The sequence below is a fragment of the Vicugna pacos genome, chromosome 11, assembly GCF_048564905.1.
Source record: "Vicugna pacos chromosome 11, VicPac4, whole genome shotgun sequence".
NCBI lineage: Eukaryota > Metazoa > Chordata > Mammalia > Artiodactyla > Camelidae > Vicugna > Vicugna pacos.
The window spans coordinates 80,150,881-80,170,441 of NC_132997.1; the positions used below are offsets into that span (position 1 = coordinate 80,150,881).

Here is a 19,561-nt window from a genome sequence, read left to right on the forward strand (position 1 = left end):
GCGCTTCCCAGTGCCTGGTTCCCACCTGCTGTGGCTCCGTGAGGGGTGTGAGCTGACCAAAGACTGCAAGTGTCCACAGGTGATGGCTTTGCTCTCACAATCTATTCTTCCTGCCACCACCCTCCCCTCCAACCCTGTCTCAAACAGGGGCAATTTTGTCTCCCAGTGGACATTGAGAAATGTCTGGAGACATTCGTCATGAGGGAGGAGAGAGTGCTCCGGGGCTACCCTAGTGGGTAGTGGGGTGCCAAGGCTGCTGATATACACCCTGCCATGTGCGTGAACCACGCCCCCAGCCCCCGCAACGCAGAATTATCCAGCCCCAGACGTCAGTCATGCCAGGGCTGAGAAACTCTGTCTGATTCTGTGTGTGAGGGGAGTTGCAATTGAAAGAGATGAGAGTTCATTGTGACTGCAAGGGGGTTACTGACCTCATTCTGGGGATAGGTTAGACTCCCAGATTTGCCCGAGCACCCAATTATGCATCTAGCTTGTTAAAAGATGTATTCCCAGGCCCCACCCCATGTATGCTGAGTCAGAGCCTCCAGGGTGGGCCCGGGAACCTGTATTCCAGACACGGTTCTGACACAGAGCCCATGTTGGTACCTGATGGATTAGGTAGCTTGTTGATTGAATCTTTGTTACCTGCCCATACAGAGAAGTCTGTGTTTTCACCTCAGCTCCGCCATTTGTCAGCCGTGGGACCCCGGACAACCCCTTATTCTTTGCGCCTGTACTGTTGCGTCCTCAGAAGAGGGACCAGCATGTCCATCTCATGGTTTGTAGTGAGTGTACAGCCAGACTGCCCGCGTCCAAGCTCCTGGTGAGCGGCAGGCGTTCAGCCCTGTCAGATGAGTCGACTGTGCTTGACAAGGGGACCGAACAGTCACTGGCCGCCTCAGTTCCAGGCTCTGTGGTCGATGCTCTTATGGCATCACTTGTATTTGGCTTCACAACCAGCTTGCCTTGTAGCTGGGACACGTTCCAGGTGCTCTGACTGTGGTAGGCTGAGTAACAGCCTCCCCCCGCCCCAAGATACTCATTTCCTAATCCCTGGAACCTGTAAATGTCACCCTGCACGGTAAAGGAGATTTTGGGAGATGTAATTAAGTGAAGGATCTTGAGCTGGGGAGACTTTGCTAGATTATCTGGAAGAGCCTGATATCCTCAGAGGGGTCCTCACAACACGGAGGTGAGAGATCAGAGAGCGTAGGAGATGGGACACTGGAGGCCAGAGGTTGGAGTGGTTTCAGGAAGGGGTCATGAGCCAAGGAATGTACCCGTCTCCAGAAGAGGCAGGGAAGCTGTGTCTCCCCCGAAGCCTCCAGGAGAAACCAGCCCTGCCAACACCTTGACTTACTAGCCCTACAAGACCCATGTCAGACTGCTGACTTTCAGAACTATAAGGGAGTACATCTGTGTTGTTTTGAAGCCACAAACTTGTCATTTGTTAGTGCAATCGTAGGAAACTCAGCCACTTACCATGGTCTCATATCCAGAAATCATTTAAAAAATATATTTGTATTAAAATTTTTTACTTGAATTATACTTGATTTACAATATTGTATTGGATTCAGGTATGCAAAGTGATTCAATATTTTTATAGATTATGCTTGAGTTAAAGCTATTACAGATAATGGCCATATTTCTCTGTGCTCTACAATGTATCCTTGTTGCTTATTTTATGCACAGTAGTTTGTATCGCTTAATCCCATACCCCTAACTTGCCCACCACCCCCCTTTCCCTCTCCCGGCTGGTAACCACCAGTTTGTCCTCTGTATCTGTGAGTCTGTTTCTGTTTTGTTATATGCATTTGTTTGTTTTATCTTTTAGATTCCACATATAAGTGATAACAGAGTATTTGTCTTTCTCTATCTGACTTATTTCACTAAGCATAACTTTCTAAATCCATCCACGTTGTTGCAAACGTAGAAATTGAGTGGTAAAAGGGAGGTCAGATGTCTGATGTTTAACCACTTAGAGGAGACATGCACTCAACTGAAAAATTGGGGAAAATTCGCACCAAGGAGCAAATGAGAGTAGGAGGATCCTCCCCAGTTGTTCCTGTTAATCCAGGGGAGCGCCATGGTGGAGGAAGTGGGAAGGCTGGTGGCCCCCGGGGTGTGCATTCGATGCCTCATGAAGACATTGTGGGGTCTTGAAAAAGCCTTCTCTCTTGCCCAGGGATCTTCTGACCCTTGGATGCCGAGCCTTCTGTCTGGTCTCCTGGCTCTCCTTTTCCCAGATGGCACAGTGGCTCCTGCTGTTGGCTTAAATGTTTGGAAGCAGCTTCTGTCTCCTCTGTAACTCTGATCAGAGAGAACGGCAGGCGAGGTCCCTCTTCATTCCCCGCGAGCCTCCACTCTCCCTAGCCTCTGCCTGCACCACCCCGAGTCAATTGATGGGCGGTGTAAGTGCTGACTAACGTGGTTATTAGAAGCATGAATTATTTAAGGAGACGTGCACATCATTAACCTGTTGTTCATCAGGGGAAGCCTTGACAGGCATATTAACCTTAAGCACAGCGCTATTTTGCTTTTGGGAGGGAGGAGGGAGGCAGGGTGGGGGCGGGGTGGGAGGTAGAGGCGGGGGTGGGGGTGGTACAAAGACTTGGCTGTCTTGTGCAGGATTGGAAAGCGTTGCCCTGAGAAAAGAGGCAGTCTTTAAGAAAAAAAAAAGCTGAGTGTAATTTGATAGCGGAGTATTTTTGGCTCTGGGACACTGTGAATTGGAAATGCAAGAGAATTAGCACGTCAGACACTCAGAGGGATCTGTGAGCATACGTACCAATATGATCACTGTAATTATAATAATAATAAATGTTCTCTCGTTGTGTGACTTGTGGAGGTCACCCTGAGATGAGAAAGAGAAAGGGAAGAGAGGTGGAAAGGGAGGTTATTAATAAACCTTAGACACAGCCCTCGGAGCTCTCACCCCTTTCCCACGCTGAACCCTTCCGTGCTCAGTCCCTGTGCCCAGACTTGGATGTCATAGGAGCCTGCTTGCTTTAGGGGCATGAGCCCTGGGTAGCTGCTCTTATTTCCAAAGGGGCTGTTTTCTTAGATGGGAAGGCCAGTTTTGGTCCTTGTCCCTATTCGGATCTGCAGGGGCTTCTGATCCACAAGTAAATTTTTCTTCTGTGGGATAAGGATAATGAGATTTGGAGGGATCTCTGGGTGAGCTGGGAGATAAGAATGATCTCCTCTAGATACGCTGAACTAAGGCTTGGAAACCAATTACCTGTAGAGGGCGGCCAGGCCGACGGCCAGCTGAGACGGCATCGCCAGGAGTTGCCTGCATCTGTTTTGTCGGTCGTCAGATGTTTGCTGAGTGTCTGCTGGGTGGTCCTCATCTTATGAGAGACACAGAAGGGACAGAGAAGATCTCAGGAACTCACTGCCTTCTTAGGGAGAGAATAGCACACTACAGAACATAGAATATTCTAGCTATTGAACATTATTCCTGTTACTGTCAGCAGCACTGCTAGGAAAAATGTCGTTCTCTAATATCAGAGAGCAATGTAATTGTTACGAGATGCGTTATGTAGCTTTCTCAGCTGTGCAAACCACTGTTCGTAGCAATAAATGAAGAGCACTCTTGTACCAGTCTAGAGGTGTTTTGGACAGAAAATGAGTATCTTTGGAAACTACAGGGAGTAGAGAACTTTATAGGCAGGTGTAGTAGAGATACTGACATCTGACATCTGCAGAATGTTTTATAGCTCGTACCCCTCTTTACATCTCATGTGATCTTTACAGCAGTCAACTGAGAAGCCCAGAGAAGTTAAGGAGCTTGCTTAGATCAAACAGCTGGTGAGTGGAAGAGCTGGGATTTGAACCCCTTGTGATGCCAAGGCCAGGACTTGTCCCACCCCCACCCCAGCTGCCTGCTGCCCCACGGAGTGGCATGCATTCGTGTGTGGTATGTGTGTCACAGCACTTTGTGCTTGAGTTCTTCCACATCTGTCATCACCTTTAATCCTCAAGGAGAGCGGGTGTAGGAGGAAAGGTTGGGTTTATTCTGGGCGTTTCAGAGGCACTGGCCTTTTGGAAGACATGGCTTTGAGACACCCATCAGCTGCTGTGTTAGGAGGGCATGGTGACTCCTGGAGAAAGCACACAAAACTCACCCCCACACACACAGACACACACCAAGAAGAAAAAAAAAGAAGAAGAAACACACACAGAGCAAAAAAAACAATAGAAAGATGCAGCCAGAAAGAACTTTCAGCTGCGTCACTGTTCCTCACGCATTGCCAGGTATCAGATGTCCTTTCCTGCTTTCCAGAATGATGGGTGGGGTTCAACTGGATACCCCAATTTCCTCCTGCAGATCATCACGCCCAGTCTGGGCATTTATAGCTGTGCTGGGTTTTGGCATCAAGGCAGATCTTTCTGCCCCTCTTCCCTGGATCCTCTGGGTTCATCTCATTTCTCTGCCATCATTCGTACAGAGGTGTTTCCTTCAGATAAAGGAACTGAGATGGAATGAAGATAAAGTTTTGGAGTTTTGCAGATGCAGTGCCGGTTTGTTCCCACAGGTAGAGTGGGGTGCGGGTGTGTGCTGGGGTGCGTGTGGACCCACGCACACACTCCCCAACACGCCTCTGCCCCCAGGAATCTGGGGCCAGGTCTGCCCTCTTGGGCGCTGATCATTTGTATTACCAGTTCCCAGACAGCTTTATTATTTTAAACCTCCCTTATGATATTTCCTGTGACTGACAGTCACTGTCATATTTCTGCCTGATGCGCACTGAGCCTGGAGTTATTGAGGTGGCTCAGGGACGTGTCACCTGGTCTGCTATCGCGCACCCGTGCCAAGCCGCACTCTGTTCCTTTCAGCTGATCTGCTCCCATCAAGAGAAGGCAGGAGCTTGGGAACCAGAGGGATGGGCAGGGGTCACTCTTGGTCTGGGGCTGTGTCACTTCTCTAAAGCCGGCTTCTCTGAGCATCCTGTTGCTCATGACAGGGAGGACGTGGCAGTGCTAGTGAGACTTTAGGGAGAGACTGTGAAGATGTCTAGTTCATCTTTCCCATCAGTGCGGTGACCTTACAAGGGGTCATCAGCCTGTTCGTGGATACCTGCAGAGATGAGGATTTCGCTCTATTCCAGGACAGCACCTTCTCTTGTGGAGCTGTTAGCACATGCTGAGCACGTGTGGAGATGGGAGGGGCACTGGGCTAAGAGCCAGGCATGAGCCTGGGTTCCCCTCCTGACTCTCTTACCCCTCAGCTAGGACCTCTGTCAAGTCTCATCATCTGTCTGGGTCTCGGCTTCCTCTGCCTATGAAATGGGACGACTGGGTTTCAAGTGGTGCTCTGCACAGCTTGTGGTTTCTGGACGGTTCCTCAGGGTCTGCAAAGAAGGTTGAGGTGGGGTTTTTGTTTTTTAACATTTTTTATTGATTTATAATCATTTTACAATGTTGTGTCAAATTCCAGTGTTCAGCACAATTTTTCAGTCATTCATGGACATATAGAGGTGGGGGTTATTTGTTGAGGGGCGGACACCAGTTATTAAAGAGAATAGTTATGATTTTGTGCTTTCTACTTGGGCTTTGAATAAATAACTTTTGTACATAACAAGTTGAAAAAAAACTGGAATATAAGATTCAAGGTCCTTTCCAGCTCTAATTTTTTATGACCTCTGAAATCTGTGGAAATTACCATGAAATCTATTTAGTAGAATAACACTATTTTAAATCTCTTTTACAAAGAACAATTGTAACTCCTCTTACAAGACAACCTTCCTGCTGGCTCCCACCTTTCCAAAGTCCGTAAGTACAGGCTGTGAATATTACATCAGAGGCACCCCTGGCCAGAATAGTGAATTAAGAGAGGTTTGTTTTGCTGTCCTCGTGTTTTACTTTTCTCTCCCATGTTACTCTCTTTTCTACTCCAGGTGCCTCTGTGGTTTCCCATTCTCCAGAGACCACTGGACCCGGCCGGCCAGCTTTTACCTTGGGGAAATTCTCTCATAACCTTACTCAGGTTATGCAGTGTTAGCTGAGGATGTTTTAAAGTTTTAATAGTTTCCAAAATATTTGGGACTTTTGAAGACTGAAAAGCCAAAGTCTGTTGTCAGAAAGTGGCTCTTAATGGTGAATTCTGAGGTTCCAGATAAATTGTGTTGCAGGGAGTTGTGGTGTGTGCACTGGCTGCTTCCAGCATCCTTCAGTTTCTTCTCCATCTCTTCCTCTGGGTGTGTTTGCCTTGGAGGTATATTTCCAATTTTGCCTTACAAAAGGTGTTTCCAAATGTAAATCTCCCAGAATACTAATCCTAAAGGCGCTGAGATAAAAGGATTCTGTGGCCAAATGCCTTTGGGAAAATGCTGGGTATTATGTAATCTCTCTGAGAGATTCACAGTGCACCCTGATCTATTTCAGACTCTGAGAAATCCATCTGGGAGGAGTCCTGTTTATCTGTGCTTAATCCAGTGTTTCCCAAACTATTTGACCACAGTATTCTGTTTTCCTCTAAGTAGTAGCTGTTAGCATCCCTCAGAACTGGTGTTCCCCAGGACACAGTTGGGGGCAGTGGTTCTCATATGGGGGTGATCTTGCTCCCCAGGGGGCTTTTGACAAAGTCTGGAGACCTTCTGGGTTGTTACAGCTTTGGGGGACAGTGCTCCTGGCATCTACTAAATAAATGCCAAGGATGCTGCTACACATTCTAAATGCCCAGGACAGCCTCCCGCCACAAAGAACTATCTGGTCTCAACTGTCAGTAGTGCTGAGGTCGAGAAACCGCATTCTAGAGCTAGGCAGGGACAAAGTCTGTTTAAATGCAGTGCAAGGCCTTGCAAAATCAGGTACTCAGCCAGGCGTTTTATGATGAGGGATGTTCACCGGACAGTGCAGAAGGAGGTGCGCTCAGGTGATATTTCCCTCAACACTACTGTAACGAATCCAGAGCTGAGCGCGCCTTCATGCATGGGGGCAGCACTCAGCCTCCCCAGATCCCCCGTCTGGGCAGGGATGAGAGGCATCCTCTACCTGCCGAGCGTCTGGGATCTGGGATTAGGGCTGACACGGCGCATCACCTGTTCTTGTCCTCCCTTCCAGAATCAAGCAGGTTAGCTCCATTACAGGATGAGCCTGTTTTCCCAGCTTGCAGATTGTGCTTTATTTATTTCTTTAATCTTGCTCCAAGCCTCTTTTCTTTTTCTTGGACTGACAGGGCTTGGCTGCTCCTTTAGGAGATGTTGACTTGGTGGAAAAAAAATGTGCTTGCTGTCAAGCACAAGAGTGTTCCTGGGACTGAGATTCTTTAAGTCCTGGTGATTTATCTGTTTCCATAAAGCCGAGCAATGATGCTTGTTAGTCAGCAGAACTCACACCTGCAGCCTCCCCCGCTCAGTCCCGCTCCGCATCCGGGAGGGCAGAGGAGACCTCTCTAGTTCACAGGCTTCCTGATTCTATAAATCAGTGAACAGGTAGCTCTGCGGGGCTATGGATCCCTTTGAGAGTCTAATGGAAGCAGTGGAGCTTCTTGCAAAAAAACGCATACAGATGCATACACACAGTTTTGCATGTGACCTGAGGTGGTGCGTGGATGTCTGTGTTTGTGAACCCAGAATTTGATATACCTAATCTACAGGACACTCCTTGGAGATGGTGGCTGCTTTTGTGGCTCTGCATTGAGCATCTTCAGTGGGGTGTACAAGGGAAGGACCCCCTCAGTTCCTCACCACAAAGAGCCACTGTTCTTAGGGAATTATAATTTAACAGAGTGAGTAGGTAGCCCCTGATGTTTTAGCAACTTCATTCATTCAGCACATACTTATTTGTTTCCTGGGGAACTAACTATCAACTACTGGGAGTCAGAGATGAGAGAACAATCTTCTTTCTCTCAACAGTAAAGGGTGTGGGAAAGGGCACTGGCTTCCTGGGTCTAAGGGCCACTGCTGGGACTGAAGCATTGTGCCAGGTCAGGCAGGGTCTGCTTGGTGTCTGGCTCTTGATCCTGGAGTCAGGCTTGACCTGAGAAGCACTTTAAGAAATCACCCAGAACCTTCCAGGGGCCCATGGAAGCACTACCCATTTCCCCCTTTCAGTGCCCTCTGCAGAGCTGAAGCCACTTGTGACTTCCCATAGTTGTTACAGGCAGAAAACAGAGGACACAGGGTCCCCACCTTGGGGTTTAGGACTTGGCTCACTGGTTGTGACCCACAGCCCCCACAGCTTGCTTGGGGATATGACTATCTTTTCTTTTTTTTTTTTTTTTTACATTTTTATTGATTCATAATCATTTTACAGTGTTGTGTCAAATTCCAGTGTTCAGTACAATTTTTCAGTCATACATGGACATATACACACTCATTGTCACATTTTTTTCTCTGTGATTTATCATAACATTTTGTGTATATTTCCCTGTGCTATACAGTGTAATCTTGTTTATCTGTTCTACAATTTTGAAATCCATGACTATCTTTTCTGATCACATATCCGTACTGACAAGGCTCACTGACTTGGGAGTCTCTGTAGAGAGAGAACTTTGCAGAATGATGAACGCTTTTGCAGTGAATCATGTTAATGCCAGTTAGCTCTGTTTTCTGCATTGTTTAGGCTCCATCCTGAATCCAATGAAACGACTAGCCATCTTCTCTCTGGCTAGGAGACATACTGCAGGCATCCTGGGAAGAAGACGAGCCGGTCTGTTTGTCTGAGCTGGCAAGGGCTTTGCCCTCCGCCACTGCCGTCCAGCCTGACCATCTGATGCTCTTGCAGGACGGGCAGGTGGGCTTTCTCTTTCCGGAAACCATCTATGTCTGCGTGAGGTTGTGATGTCCTCAGCTGAAGGGGGCAGTGAAGTCCACGGCAGCTGGAGTCAAAGAAGTAATCACTTTTCCATAATTGGTACCTTTTCATTCTCCTTTTAAAAGTGCCCAGCCCCACCACACACATCTCTGAATCCCCAGCGAACTGCAGGAGAGGGAAAAAAGACCACACGGAAATTACAGTTGTAAGCAGGTAATGAGAACCAGCTACAAGCAGGCAGCTCTCCGCCTGTGAGAATGGGGGTTACAATTACAGATTTATGTAGCTCCATTTTCTGCTTTCAGTATAGCTGTCGACATCTCAAACTGAGAAGCCCATCACTGCGGCCTGGGCAGCCTCCTCCCAGCTCCTGTGTCAAGAGAGATTTATTATTCTTACAGACTCTGCTCATAGCGGCTCCCTCCAGAGGGGCCTAGGGAGGGAGGATTTTATTTTATTTCATTTTGCTGAGAACCACAGCTCTGCAGAGACTTTGTTCTGTCTCCCAGGCTGGGCTTCTGAATCTGGGTGAAGAAGGTAGGGAAATTAAATCAGGCAGTGGCTGCGTTGAAAGAAAACTAAAATGGAGCCAAAAGACCATTTATTGCTGCATTGTGGGAACAGAAGACTGGAACAATAACCGGAACGTCCATCAGTTGGGAACTGGTTAAATCAATTATGGTCCATCCACAGAGTAGAATACTATGCAGCTGTTAAAAGGAGTGCGGAAGATTTACTTCCACTGATAAAGACTGTTCTCCATGGTATAGTATGAGGGGAAAAAAGCGCAATGCAGTGCTTCTTTTTGTATGAAAGTAAGAGTGATCTCTAAACACGTACCTTATGTCAACAAGGGTGATCTCTGGGAGGATTCATAAGAACTGTGTAATAACATTTGCCACTAGGGAAGGACTTGACTGAGGGCCAGGAGAGGAAGGAAAGCTGTTTGTAGAAAATCCTGTTGTGCTTCTGAATTTTTTTCCCCAATGTGCTTGTGTTACTTTCTCAAAAATCACTTAAGGCTAAGAAATGAATTTCGAATCTAATAATGCCTAGCAAGGTTTGCTTTTGGAAGGATGAGCAAATTGTGGTTTGAATGTGACTAACCAAAGCTACCCAGAAATGAAAAGTTGTCTCCAGGAACTCCCATTATTGTGTGGGATTTATCACTGCTAATGGTAAGTAAGAACTAGAAACTGTCAGGGGAGGTGCAATTTTACCTTCATTTATGGGGATGAATTGAGTGCATTATGGTCCACATAAATTGCATTTATACCACACCGATTTGTTACGTGCCATTTATTAGAAGCTCAAACTTCCCTCCTGATGACATCATTGTTTCCACCACCTGGGCTCCTTGTGTCTTCTGCCGATGCGATGTCTGGCTATTCTTCAGCAGGGGTGGGGTGGACAGTCTGTTCCTCCGGGGCTCTCGGAATTTCTTTCCTATGGGTCAGGGGTCAAAGAGTAGTATAAGTAATATAAATGTTTGGGATGGCCAAGTGGGAGGCAGTAAAAGTGGTGAGGCTTTTGGCAACCAGAGTGGCATGCCTTTCTTGGAAACAAATTCAGCTTGAAAAAAATTTTTCAGGTTATATCTTGTTCAAGGTCTGGGGGATTCTACAATCCCTGTCCTAAACCTTTTTCTCAGTTTCCTCTTTCAGGGATGCCCGGCACTGCAGATTTGGTAGAAGCCTCACTAGTCAGAAAGCATCCTCCTGGGCATTGGCATTGAGTTCATAGGGGAGGGTTGACCAGATAACCAGGAAGAAGCCTGCCTCTGCCTGTCTGTGTCTTCTGCCCCAGGTTATTGAAAAGGCATCTCGTCTCTGGTGTTGGTCATCAGGAGAGTGAGAACTCATTCATCTTTTCTCTCCAGGCATCTTGCCCTGTGCTGTTGTTCAAAGACGCAGACCATGCAGGTTGCTACTGGGTTATAGCATCGCAGCTCCGAGGCTCTCTTCCCAGGGCATATTTCTCTGATGAGGAAACATAAAACTTGAACAGAATTGCTGAAAAAAATGAAATTAACAAATGAAATAATTCTTAGCACAGTATGTATTCAGAATGAAAACTTGATAAGCATTAAGAGAATAATAGTTGCCCTTCGAGAGTGTCGCTGTAAGTGGAGGTGAATAGTTCAGATTATCGCGATCTGAGCCCCCTACTACCACCTCCAGGTAGAGAATATCTGGCTGTGAGCCTTTTGGGGTGATGCTTCCTCTGGCTGGTAGGGATCTTGGCTGTCCCAGTGGCCAACTTTGTCAGATAATTCAGGACTTTCTCTGTCATCCTGTCTCTTCTTAATGGTTTGGCATGACTCAGGGGATTCTGTGCCAACGCTGCCGTAACTCTCCTCCGTAACTCACCTACAGGAGCTCCTTCCCCAGAACAGGAGAACCAGAGCCTGTCCAGGTCCCATATAACACTGCTTCTCTCTCCAGCAGAAGACCAGCGTGCAGACTGTATCCGAGAGCCATCCACAGTACTAAATAACACAATGCAGCAGACAGTGTTTCCTGTAAATTAGTGAAAACGATGCTGCAAAGACAATGTAAGGTGCATAAATTCAAGTATTTAGCCAGAAGCCCATTGGCTTAGGGTGGACAAAAAGAGGAAGAACATTGACAAACTACTTCCCAGTAGGAGTTTGCAGTGGGTGGGGGAGAAGGGGAAACGAACCTATCCTGGAAAGACTAGAGAGAAGGAAAAGATAAAAGGACTGAGAGCCTTTTCAAGATCGTGAGAGAGAAAAATCTATGGTCTTGAGTTGGAATCCCCAGGTAGACTTATTAGCACTGGAAGATCCACCTTGTCTCTTGGTGCAGCCCCTCCCTATCTCTGCAGTTTAATGGTTTACCCATTTAGTGGCTTATGTGCTACCTCCTCCGTGAAGCCTTCCCTGATGTTCCAGATGGAAACAACTTTCCCACTTAGGACTTAACTCTTTTTCACTGCGTATCTCTCTAAGTGCTGGCTTTTTACCTTTTATGATGGCTATTTGGGCCCATGTTTGTATAAGATCTCTGAAGGCAGAGATTATGACTTGGTGATTGACAATTAGTAACTATTTTACTAAATGCTTATTATGTACCACTCCCAGTGCTAATGGGGGATACTTACATGAGCAAAATGCTGTCTTAGCACTAAGACATCTACCTTTAGCAGAATCAAGGACAATTCTTTACATACGGTATGTGTAATCTCTATTGAGTGAATGAGGCTCAACCCTCTCTACCCTGTTTTTAGGAATGAGAAAACAGGTCCATGGCTACTGGACCTTCATAAGATGGCACTCCTAATTTCATAAAGACAGAAACACAGACAACTCTTTTCTTGCTCCATTTTATAGTCTACAAACAACATCATTCTCTTTGAGTAAGTGGGCCTGGGAGAACCTGGAGATAGTCCTAACCCCCTACCCCGAAGTTGGGAGTACAACTTCCAGGGTACACTGAGAGCTAAAGGAAGAACATGCACGAACTATCTGAAGCAAGGCCAGTGGAATGGGAGGCATGTCTGAGAAAGGCTCGGAAAGGATTTCATGAACCGAGGAGGAAGCCCCCAGTGGAGTGAGAGGGCTGGGCCTTGGGGCAGGGAGATCCTCTTTAACTGGTCACTTTGCATATGTTTATGGACTCTTGGTGGCAGTATGGACTCCAGAGCGCTGCAAATAAACCTATGTCTGTCCAGACTTGGCTTAAATCAGTCCCTTGTCAAACTTGAAAGCCAGCCTTTCCTCTTCCTGGTTGCTATGCAGGTAAGTGGAGCTGGAAGATATCTTGGGAAGCCATCTGATCCAGCCCCTTGCCGTTATGCTAATGGGGCACCGCCTCCATTTCACAAGCATCTTAAAAGAAGCTCAGAGGAGTTTAAGGGTCTAAAACCACTCAGGAGAGATCACTAGTTGGTGGTAGTCCAGATGAGGATTTTGGTGAAACAAGGCACTTCACGTTGAAACCCAGGCTCCTCAGGGACTGACTCTAAGGCCACCCCTTTGGCCCTCAGCTCGGGGCACGGGAGTGTTGGCGTCTTAAGACCTCCCACTCTGGCTGCTGTGCTTGGGTGACACAGGAAGACGCAGAGGGGGCACCCATGCTGCTCTGAGAGGGTCTGGAGCTGAGCACACAGGCTCCGGGACGTCCCCTTAGCCCCTCTCTCTCCATTCATGGGCAGATAAGCTCTTCCGTTGGTACCTAGTGGATCGTCCAGAGTTCTCTGAAACTCTGGGGAAACTGAAGCTCTTTCCAAATTGGGAATCTTTCGGTGACTGTGGTCAGAACAGATCTGGATACTTTCCTCTTTCCGTAACAAAGCTAGCAATGAAAATCTTCTGCTGAGACAAGAGTTGTTATACTTCCATTTGGGAATCAAGTCAGAAAGAAGGGAAAGGTGTAGACCGGAGTCCTAAGTGTAGAGGGAAGCCTGGACCCGTGTCTGCATTTCCCTGCAAAGAGAAGTTCATGTTTCAGGGGTGGTCCTGGGCTGAATTCAAAACTCAGGGGCCAGGAAAGTCAGAGTCATTCTCAGACATCATGGGCCTATCCTGATGGAGTTATCTGGGCAGTGTGTCTGGGTGGGAAGGAGACGGTGAATGTGTGATGGGACCCACACACTCACTCTCCTGGGGCTGCCTGTTCATCCAGTGCAGCTCTGATACTAGTTACAGTCTCAGCCTCCTGTGGTACGTGGATGGTTCCTCTTTTCAACTGCATCCCATTCTGCTTTGCTTCACTAGCTAAACATGTTAATGACTTTATAAGACCATTTGGTCCTTGAAGGCAATGAATATGTTATTCCCCTTGGACTGCTCATAGCGTTTGTGTTGTTCCTGGCAGTTAGAAGAAATGCAATAGGCATGTATTGCTATGGTCTTTGCAACATTTCCTGCTTTGGAAAGTGAACTTCTAAGTATTCTTGGTATCAAGATGACTACAGTTCTTTATTTTATTTTATTTTTTGTTGAAGTGTAATTGATTTGCAATGTTAGTTTCAGGTGTCCGGAAAAGTGATTCAGTTATGCATATACATACATATATATTTTTCAAATTTTTTAATATTTTATGTTATGACAAGAAATTGAATACAGTTCCCTGTGCTATATGGTAGGTCCTTGTTGTTTATCTGTTTTACATGTAGTAATGCAGATCTGTTAATCCCAAACTCCTAGTATCTCTCTCCCCTGCCCTCTTCCCCTTGGTAACCATAGTTTGTTCTTCTTCACACATATTATTTCCTTCCAGAGAAGATGATTCAGGAGCAGCCTTCTCCCTGAAACTTGCAATGACTCTGATTTACATGGCCCTACCTTCTCTAAACTCCTACTTCTTTTAGTTTATGCATTATCCTTTTTTTAATTTTCATTCTTCTAGCTTCAGGTAGAGTGAGGACTTCTAGGGTCTTCCACAATGGCTATGTTCCTAATCTGGGAATGAATGATTTTTGGATTATTGATTTCCCAAGTTTTCTCTCTCAATAAGGAGTTTCACTGTGTCAGTATCATGGTAGGGCAAATGAGGACAGGAACCTTGGAACTTGAGCTGGGGGAAAAATATTTATATATAATGTATATACATGTGCATATATGAAATATGTACAAATATGATTGTAAATGTATGTGTATATATGTAATATGTGTATATAAACTTATACATTATGCAACATACATACATCTCTCTAGATATTCTTTCCTCATTTTAATCCTCACAACAAACTTGTGATAAACATCATTATTATCTTCATTTTTTGAGACAAAAGAGATCCTTATCACTTTAGAAGTGAGTTATTTTGAATGTCAGATAACATAACCCCATTTCATCTGGGTGAATTTTTTTCACCGGTTGTGGCTAAATAGGAAGTTGAACTCTGTGTACAATAAACACAGACTTTACAATTAGGGTAATTAAAATAACGAGTCTGCTCTCTTGTTCTTGCCCAAGGTCACATAGCGAGTAATCTGTGAACCTGTTATTCAGTCTCAGGTCTGCCTGACTCAAATGCTTCTAGCCCTTCCTGACTGAAAGGAAATAATAATGGAGGTCTGTGTGGATGGAATGTGGCTTCTGGACCACAGGTGGCCATTGAATGAGGAGCCAGGTGTGAAATCTGACAATATGTTTTATTAGGATATCCTTGTTAGAAGGTTGGGAGATGGCTGGGAGGCGGTGAGAAGGAAGAGGAATCATTTAAAGTCCACACTATTACAGTATGCCAGGTAAAAGATGATAACAATCTGCACTGAAGTTGTGGGGATACAGAGGATGTGATAACAAGTTATCATTGCAAAGCTAGCATCGTTGGGACTTAATAACAATTGCATTGAGTTTGGGGAGCAATTAGATCAGTAACATGACTTGCAAGTTCCTGCTGACACCATTAACCAAGACAGGAATACAGAGGAGCATGAATTTTATTTAGCAGAGAGGAAGAAAGGAGAGTGTGTATGATTTTGATACATTATGATGAAAGTACCAGTAGTTCAGAAGGTTGGAGTTTTCTAGGAGGCAGCTGGATTTATAGGACTGAAGATTAGGAAAGATTTCTGGATGGGAGAGAGAGTTTTGGATCCCCTGGAAGTTAGGTGGTGATGGAGCTATCAGAGTGGATTAAATTTCCCAGGAATAGAATGTGGAGAGAAAGGGAGGGGTACAGATGGAACTCTGGCAGTGACTACCATTTAAGGGGTAGAGTGAGGGCAGCTCACTGATGACAAAGCCAGAGAGGCCAGCAGACTGTTAAAAATGCAAGGACTAGGTCTTTGTCTCGCCTCAGTTTCCAAGCCAGAGAAAAGCAATACACAGCTGCTGTTGTCCCTGGCAGGCGCTTCTGAAGATTTCTAAGACCTCCCTATCAGGATCATTCATCCCTGAATTTCTGCAACGGTGATGATTCCAGCTACTTTGTTCTGTTGTCAGACTTCATGTTCATATTTTTGTCAGATTTTGTGTCCAGTTTTTTGGTTTGGAAAATATTGTACCTGTACCGCTGCCCATCAGTTCTCTGGAGTGAAGCATGAGACATTCCCCAGGGCACCTGTTTTCCTTCAAGGGTTGATGGTTGGGACATTTTTCTCTCATGATGAAGAGCCAAGTGGCTGCTGGAGATGGGGAAGACTCTCATAAAGCGAGCTCTGGGGCTCAGAACAGATGCCTGTGGTATGGGGTGGAGAGTCTTTCAGGGGCCCGGAGGGGAAATAGCTACAGGAATGCAGGGGGAGTCGACCCAAAGACCCTCCAAAGAGGATTTAAACAAAAGTTCAAGGAGGGATATCAGGGTAGATTGTGAGTGTATATGAGAGCGGGTCGTGGTGGGGGTTAGGGTTAGGTTGATTATTAGGTTGGAGATTGGTTCATGATTACCCAGCGTAGTTGAAGAGGAAAAGATTTGTAAAGTGACTTCAGTAGACAACACATACCTATGTGTCTTCTTCAGGATCTACGTTCAGGATCAAGAGATTCAGGAGGGACTATGCTGGAGGTGAGTTCCCTGGCAAATACATTGTCCTTCTGGATGTCAGAGCCCAGCCCCCACGGAAGGCTTAGAGAGGATTAGGAGCCTGCTTTTTTCTACCCTAAGGAAGCCCCTAGAGGGGCTCAGCGGGGGAAATGGGATGATTAAGGCACATGGCAGTGGGCCTCATATCTGTGAACAGTATTCTCAGGCACATCAGACCTAATTTCCCCTTTTGTGATAAATATTTTGAAATCCTCACTTTACAGTCCTGAAATGCAATTCAGAGAAAATGTAACCTGCCTACACATATAATTAAAATCAACATAATGCCCTAACTCTAATGTAAAGGAGAAATAAATGGAGAGGAAGTTATAACAAAACAGTGTGTATTTCACTAAATGCTAAGGTATGACTATGCTGGAAGGTGTAATGAAGTTGTCAGATGTTTACTCCTATACACTGAAGCACCGTGAGTGAGACAGCCACAAAAGCAGGCTGACACAGGGGAGTGGTGTTGGCAATTCAAACCCTGTAAATGGCACTGCATTTTATTATGTGATTTTTAAAAAATGAAATGGTGAATAATTTGTTTGGTAAAGTTCTTTATAAAACAAATGGGAATCTTCCCTCAACTTGTACGGTAGTCATATGCCTAGAAAATTCAGTCTATTAATACTATGCCAAAAAAATTTTTCTGCTTATATTAAAATGAATTTAGTTCTAGGCTTGGTTAAGGACAAACATTCTTCTTCCCAACAAGAATGTCTGATGGCTATTTTCTGCCCAGGGATGTGAAACCGTTTTCCAGGGTACAACACAGTATGAAACCATTAGTATTATTCCTGCCTCTGTCCGCTAAATCCCGTATTGCCCTGTCCCCCCAGATTTCCAGAATGCTCCATAAGGGCCAGTAGGTATACTGTTGGTAACCACTATTTTAGACTTGGTGGGGGCCAAAAAAGACGAGTTCTACTGGGAACTGAAACTTCAGTTATCCTGCGTAATCCGTGCTTGCTGCCAGTGAGGAGCTGTCCCTGGTGCTGCTTAGTCTTTGGTGCGAGCTAATTTGATTGCTATGGATTCGACTAATTCCAAGTCCTGTCTCCACTGTGACCCTTCTGTGCCCGTGGCTCCCTAATCCAAGGCTCCAGGAACCAACTTCAGTTTTCTCTATAACGAGAATTATGTGCCCAATAACCAGGCCACCGGCCAGGCCACCTGGCCCTGCTTTGGACTGCGAACCATCCTGAGCAGTGGTGTGGCTTTGGCTGAAACTTCTTGGTGGGCTCAGAAGGAGGAAAAGATCTCAACATCTAAGATGTTTCATAGGAAAGTCCTTGAAGAGGGATTCCATTTGTTGTCTACTTTTAAGCTGGGTGGAACGTAGTAGTTCCCTCACATTTGGATTTAGTAGGGCCTACAGTTTCCATGGTTTGTTCTGAGTTTGTGAAAAACCTGTCAGTGCTATATGTTCTGTAGCCAAATCTCTTAACAGTATTTCCCAAAGTGTGAGACTTGTTGGAGTTCATCTACTACATGGATGTGGCAGTAAGTAGCATTGGCTCATTTGGTGAGATAATTAATCCTTTCTCAGTTTGCTTTTAATCCCTTTAAGATATCAAGAAGGAAAAAATCTCAGTTTGGGGTCAGGGTGTCTTTAACACCTTTCTAAAACTGGTTAATCTCCTATTTTAACAAAGGAAGGGCAGGCTTCAGGCTCCGAGCCCACAGCAGGGGATGGTATTGACTAGACTTGAATGGCTGTATTTTCTCTGCTTTGTAATTATTTTCCTGATTACTCTGCATTTATGGCAGGTGATACTGATTTTCCATTTTGGTAGTAACACCACGCTTTCTTTCAAAGATCAATTAATTTTAGTAAAAAGAAGAGCCAGTGTAAAGAAATACATTACCTTTAGGACAGTTTTTACACAGAGGCAGCTTGCAAAGAAGGTGGTGTGTGTAGAATTGAACATAAGGAAACACTGCTATTTTGTATCATTCAAGGGGCAGGTGCCTGGGTGTAAAACAAGTTCGGGGGCAGAGGCAGGCCATACTTTCAGGGTATTGGCTGGTTGTCAGTTCATTAAATTATTGGTTTCTTGCACAGACCCACTCCAGACGATTCACTATTCCCGTTGCTGTCTTTGTCCCTGGATGGGGAAGCAGCATGTTAATGCCTCATATAATCGGTGATGGATGGCCCCAGCCTGTCAGTCTCTGACACTTTGAGTGTTCAGTAATTTCATTATCTGCCCATTTCTCTACTCTTTGCCGCCTAGCACTTACGACAAGGTGCCATCCATTCCTAATAATATAGAATGGACTGAGATTCCCAAGAATCATTCTGCCTTTAGAAGAGGTAAAACTCCTTGAAAGAAGGCATTTCCCATCCACCCCCCCAATCTAGAACAAAGCAAGAAGCTGGGCCAAGAATATTTTCTGCCATAAAAAATAGAAAGAGAAGGATACATAGTCTAGGTAAGAGGTCTGTGAAAATGAAACCTTTAGTGACTAATGACAGTGATTGAGGTAAATATTTTCTAACTCAAAATGGAGTTGAAAGTGTTTCTTTTTCATTTTTTTTAACAACAAATATTGATGCAGATTGGACATCCACTAGATAAATAAGATCAGAGGAGCCACATTTGCCATTGGTTTGATGGAGCCACGCTCTTTGCTAAACCAACCTTGGCCAATTGTAATGCTCTGAAGGAGCTCTGGATCAAGGATGATTTTTTTAAAAATAGAGAGTCATAAGTGTGCTGCGCACCTACAATATTGGCTATAATCATCTGACTAGTTCTTATGTGCCACATATGTTTATTTCACCTTATCTTTAGAGCAAACTGTAGCTTCAGACGGGTTAAGCTCCAGAGAGGTGAAATTAATTGCCCATAGTCACAAAGCAAGCAAGATGGGGGAGGGGATTTGAATTTTATATCTCTAACTGATGTCTCTACACCCGAAGTCCATGCATTTTGGACTTAGTTGCCTTTTTCTAGCTGGGTGGAAATATATCTCCCCCCTTTTAATTGTAAAACTCTCCCAAAGACAAGAATCACCTTGGGAGATTGCAAAACAATTATCTTGGGTGTTTTTAAAAGAGAAAAAGAAGAAAACACACATACACAGATTTCTGGGCCCCAACCCAGATCTGCTAAATCAGCATTTCTGAGAGCTAGGCCTGTCATCTTTCTAACAAGCTCAACTGGTGTTTATAGTCATCAGGAAAGTTTGGGAAACAGCCCATAATCTCATGGTGCAATCCTAGGATTGATATTCAAAACGTTTAATAACCAGGGAAGGCCTGGGCTCTGACCAATCAGAAAGGACCCAAGCTATA

The 19,561-nt window shown here is 45.3% G+C and overlaps 1 protein-coding gene across 1 annotated transcript in view; it reads left to right on the plus strand.

Moving 5' to 3' along the window:
• Positions 1-19,561, plus strand: part of SORCS3 (sortilin related VPS10 domain containing receptor 3) — a 560,208-nt gene that overhangs the window by 113,622 nt on the left and 427,025 nt on the right. The window lies entirely within an intron of this gene.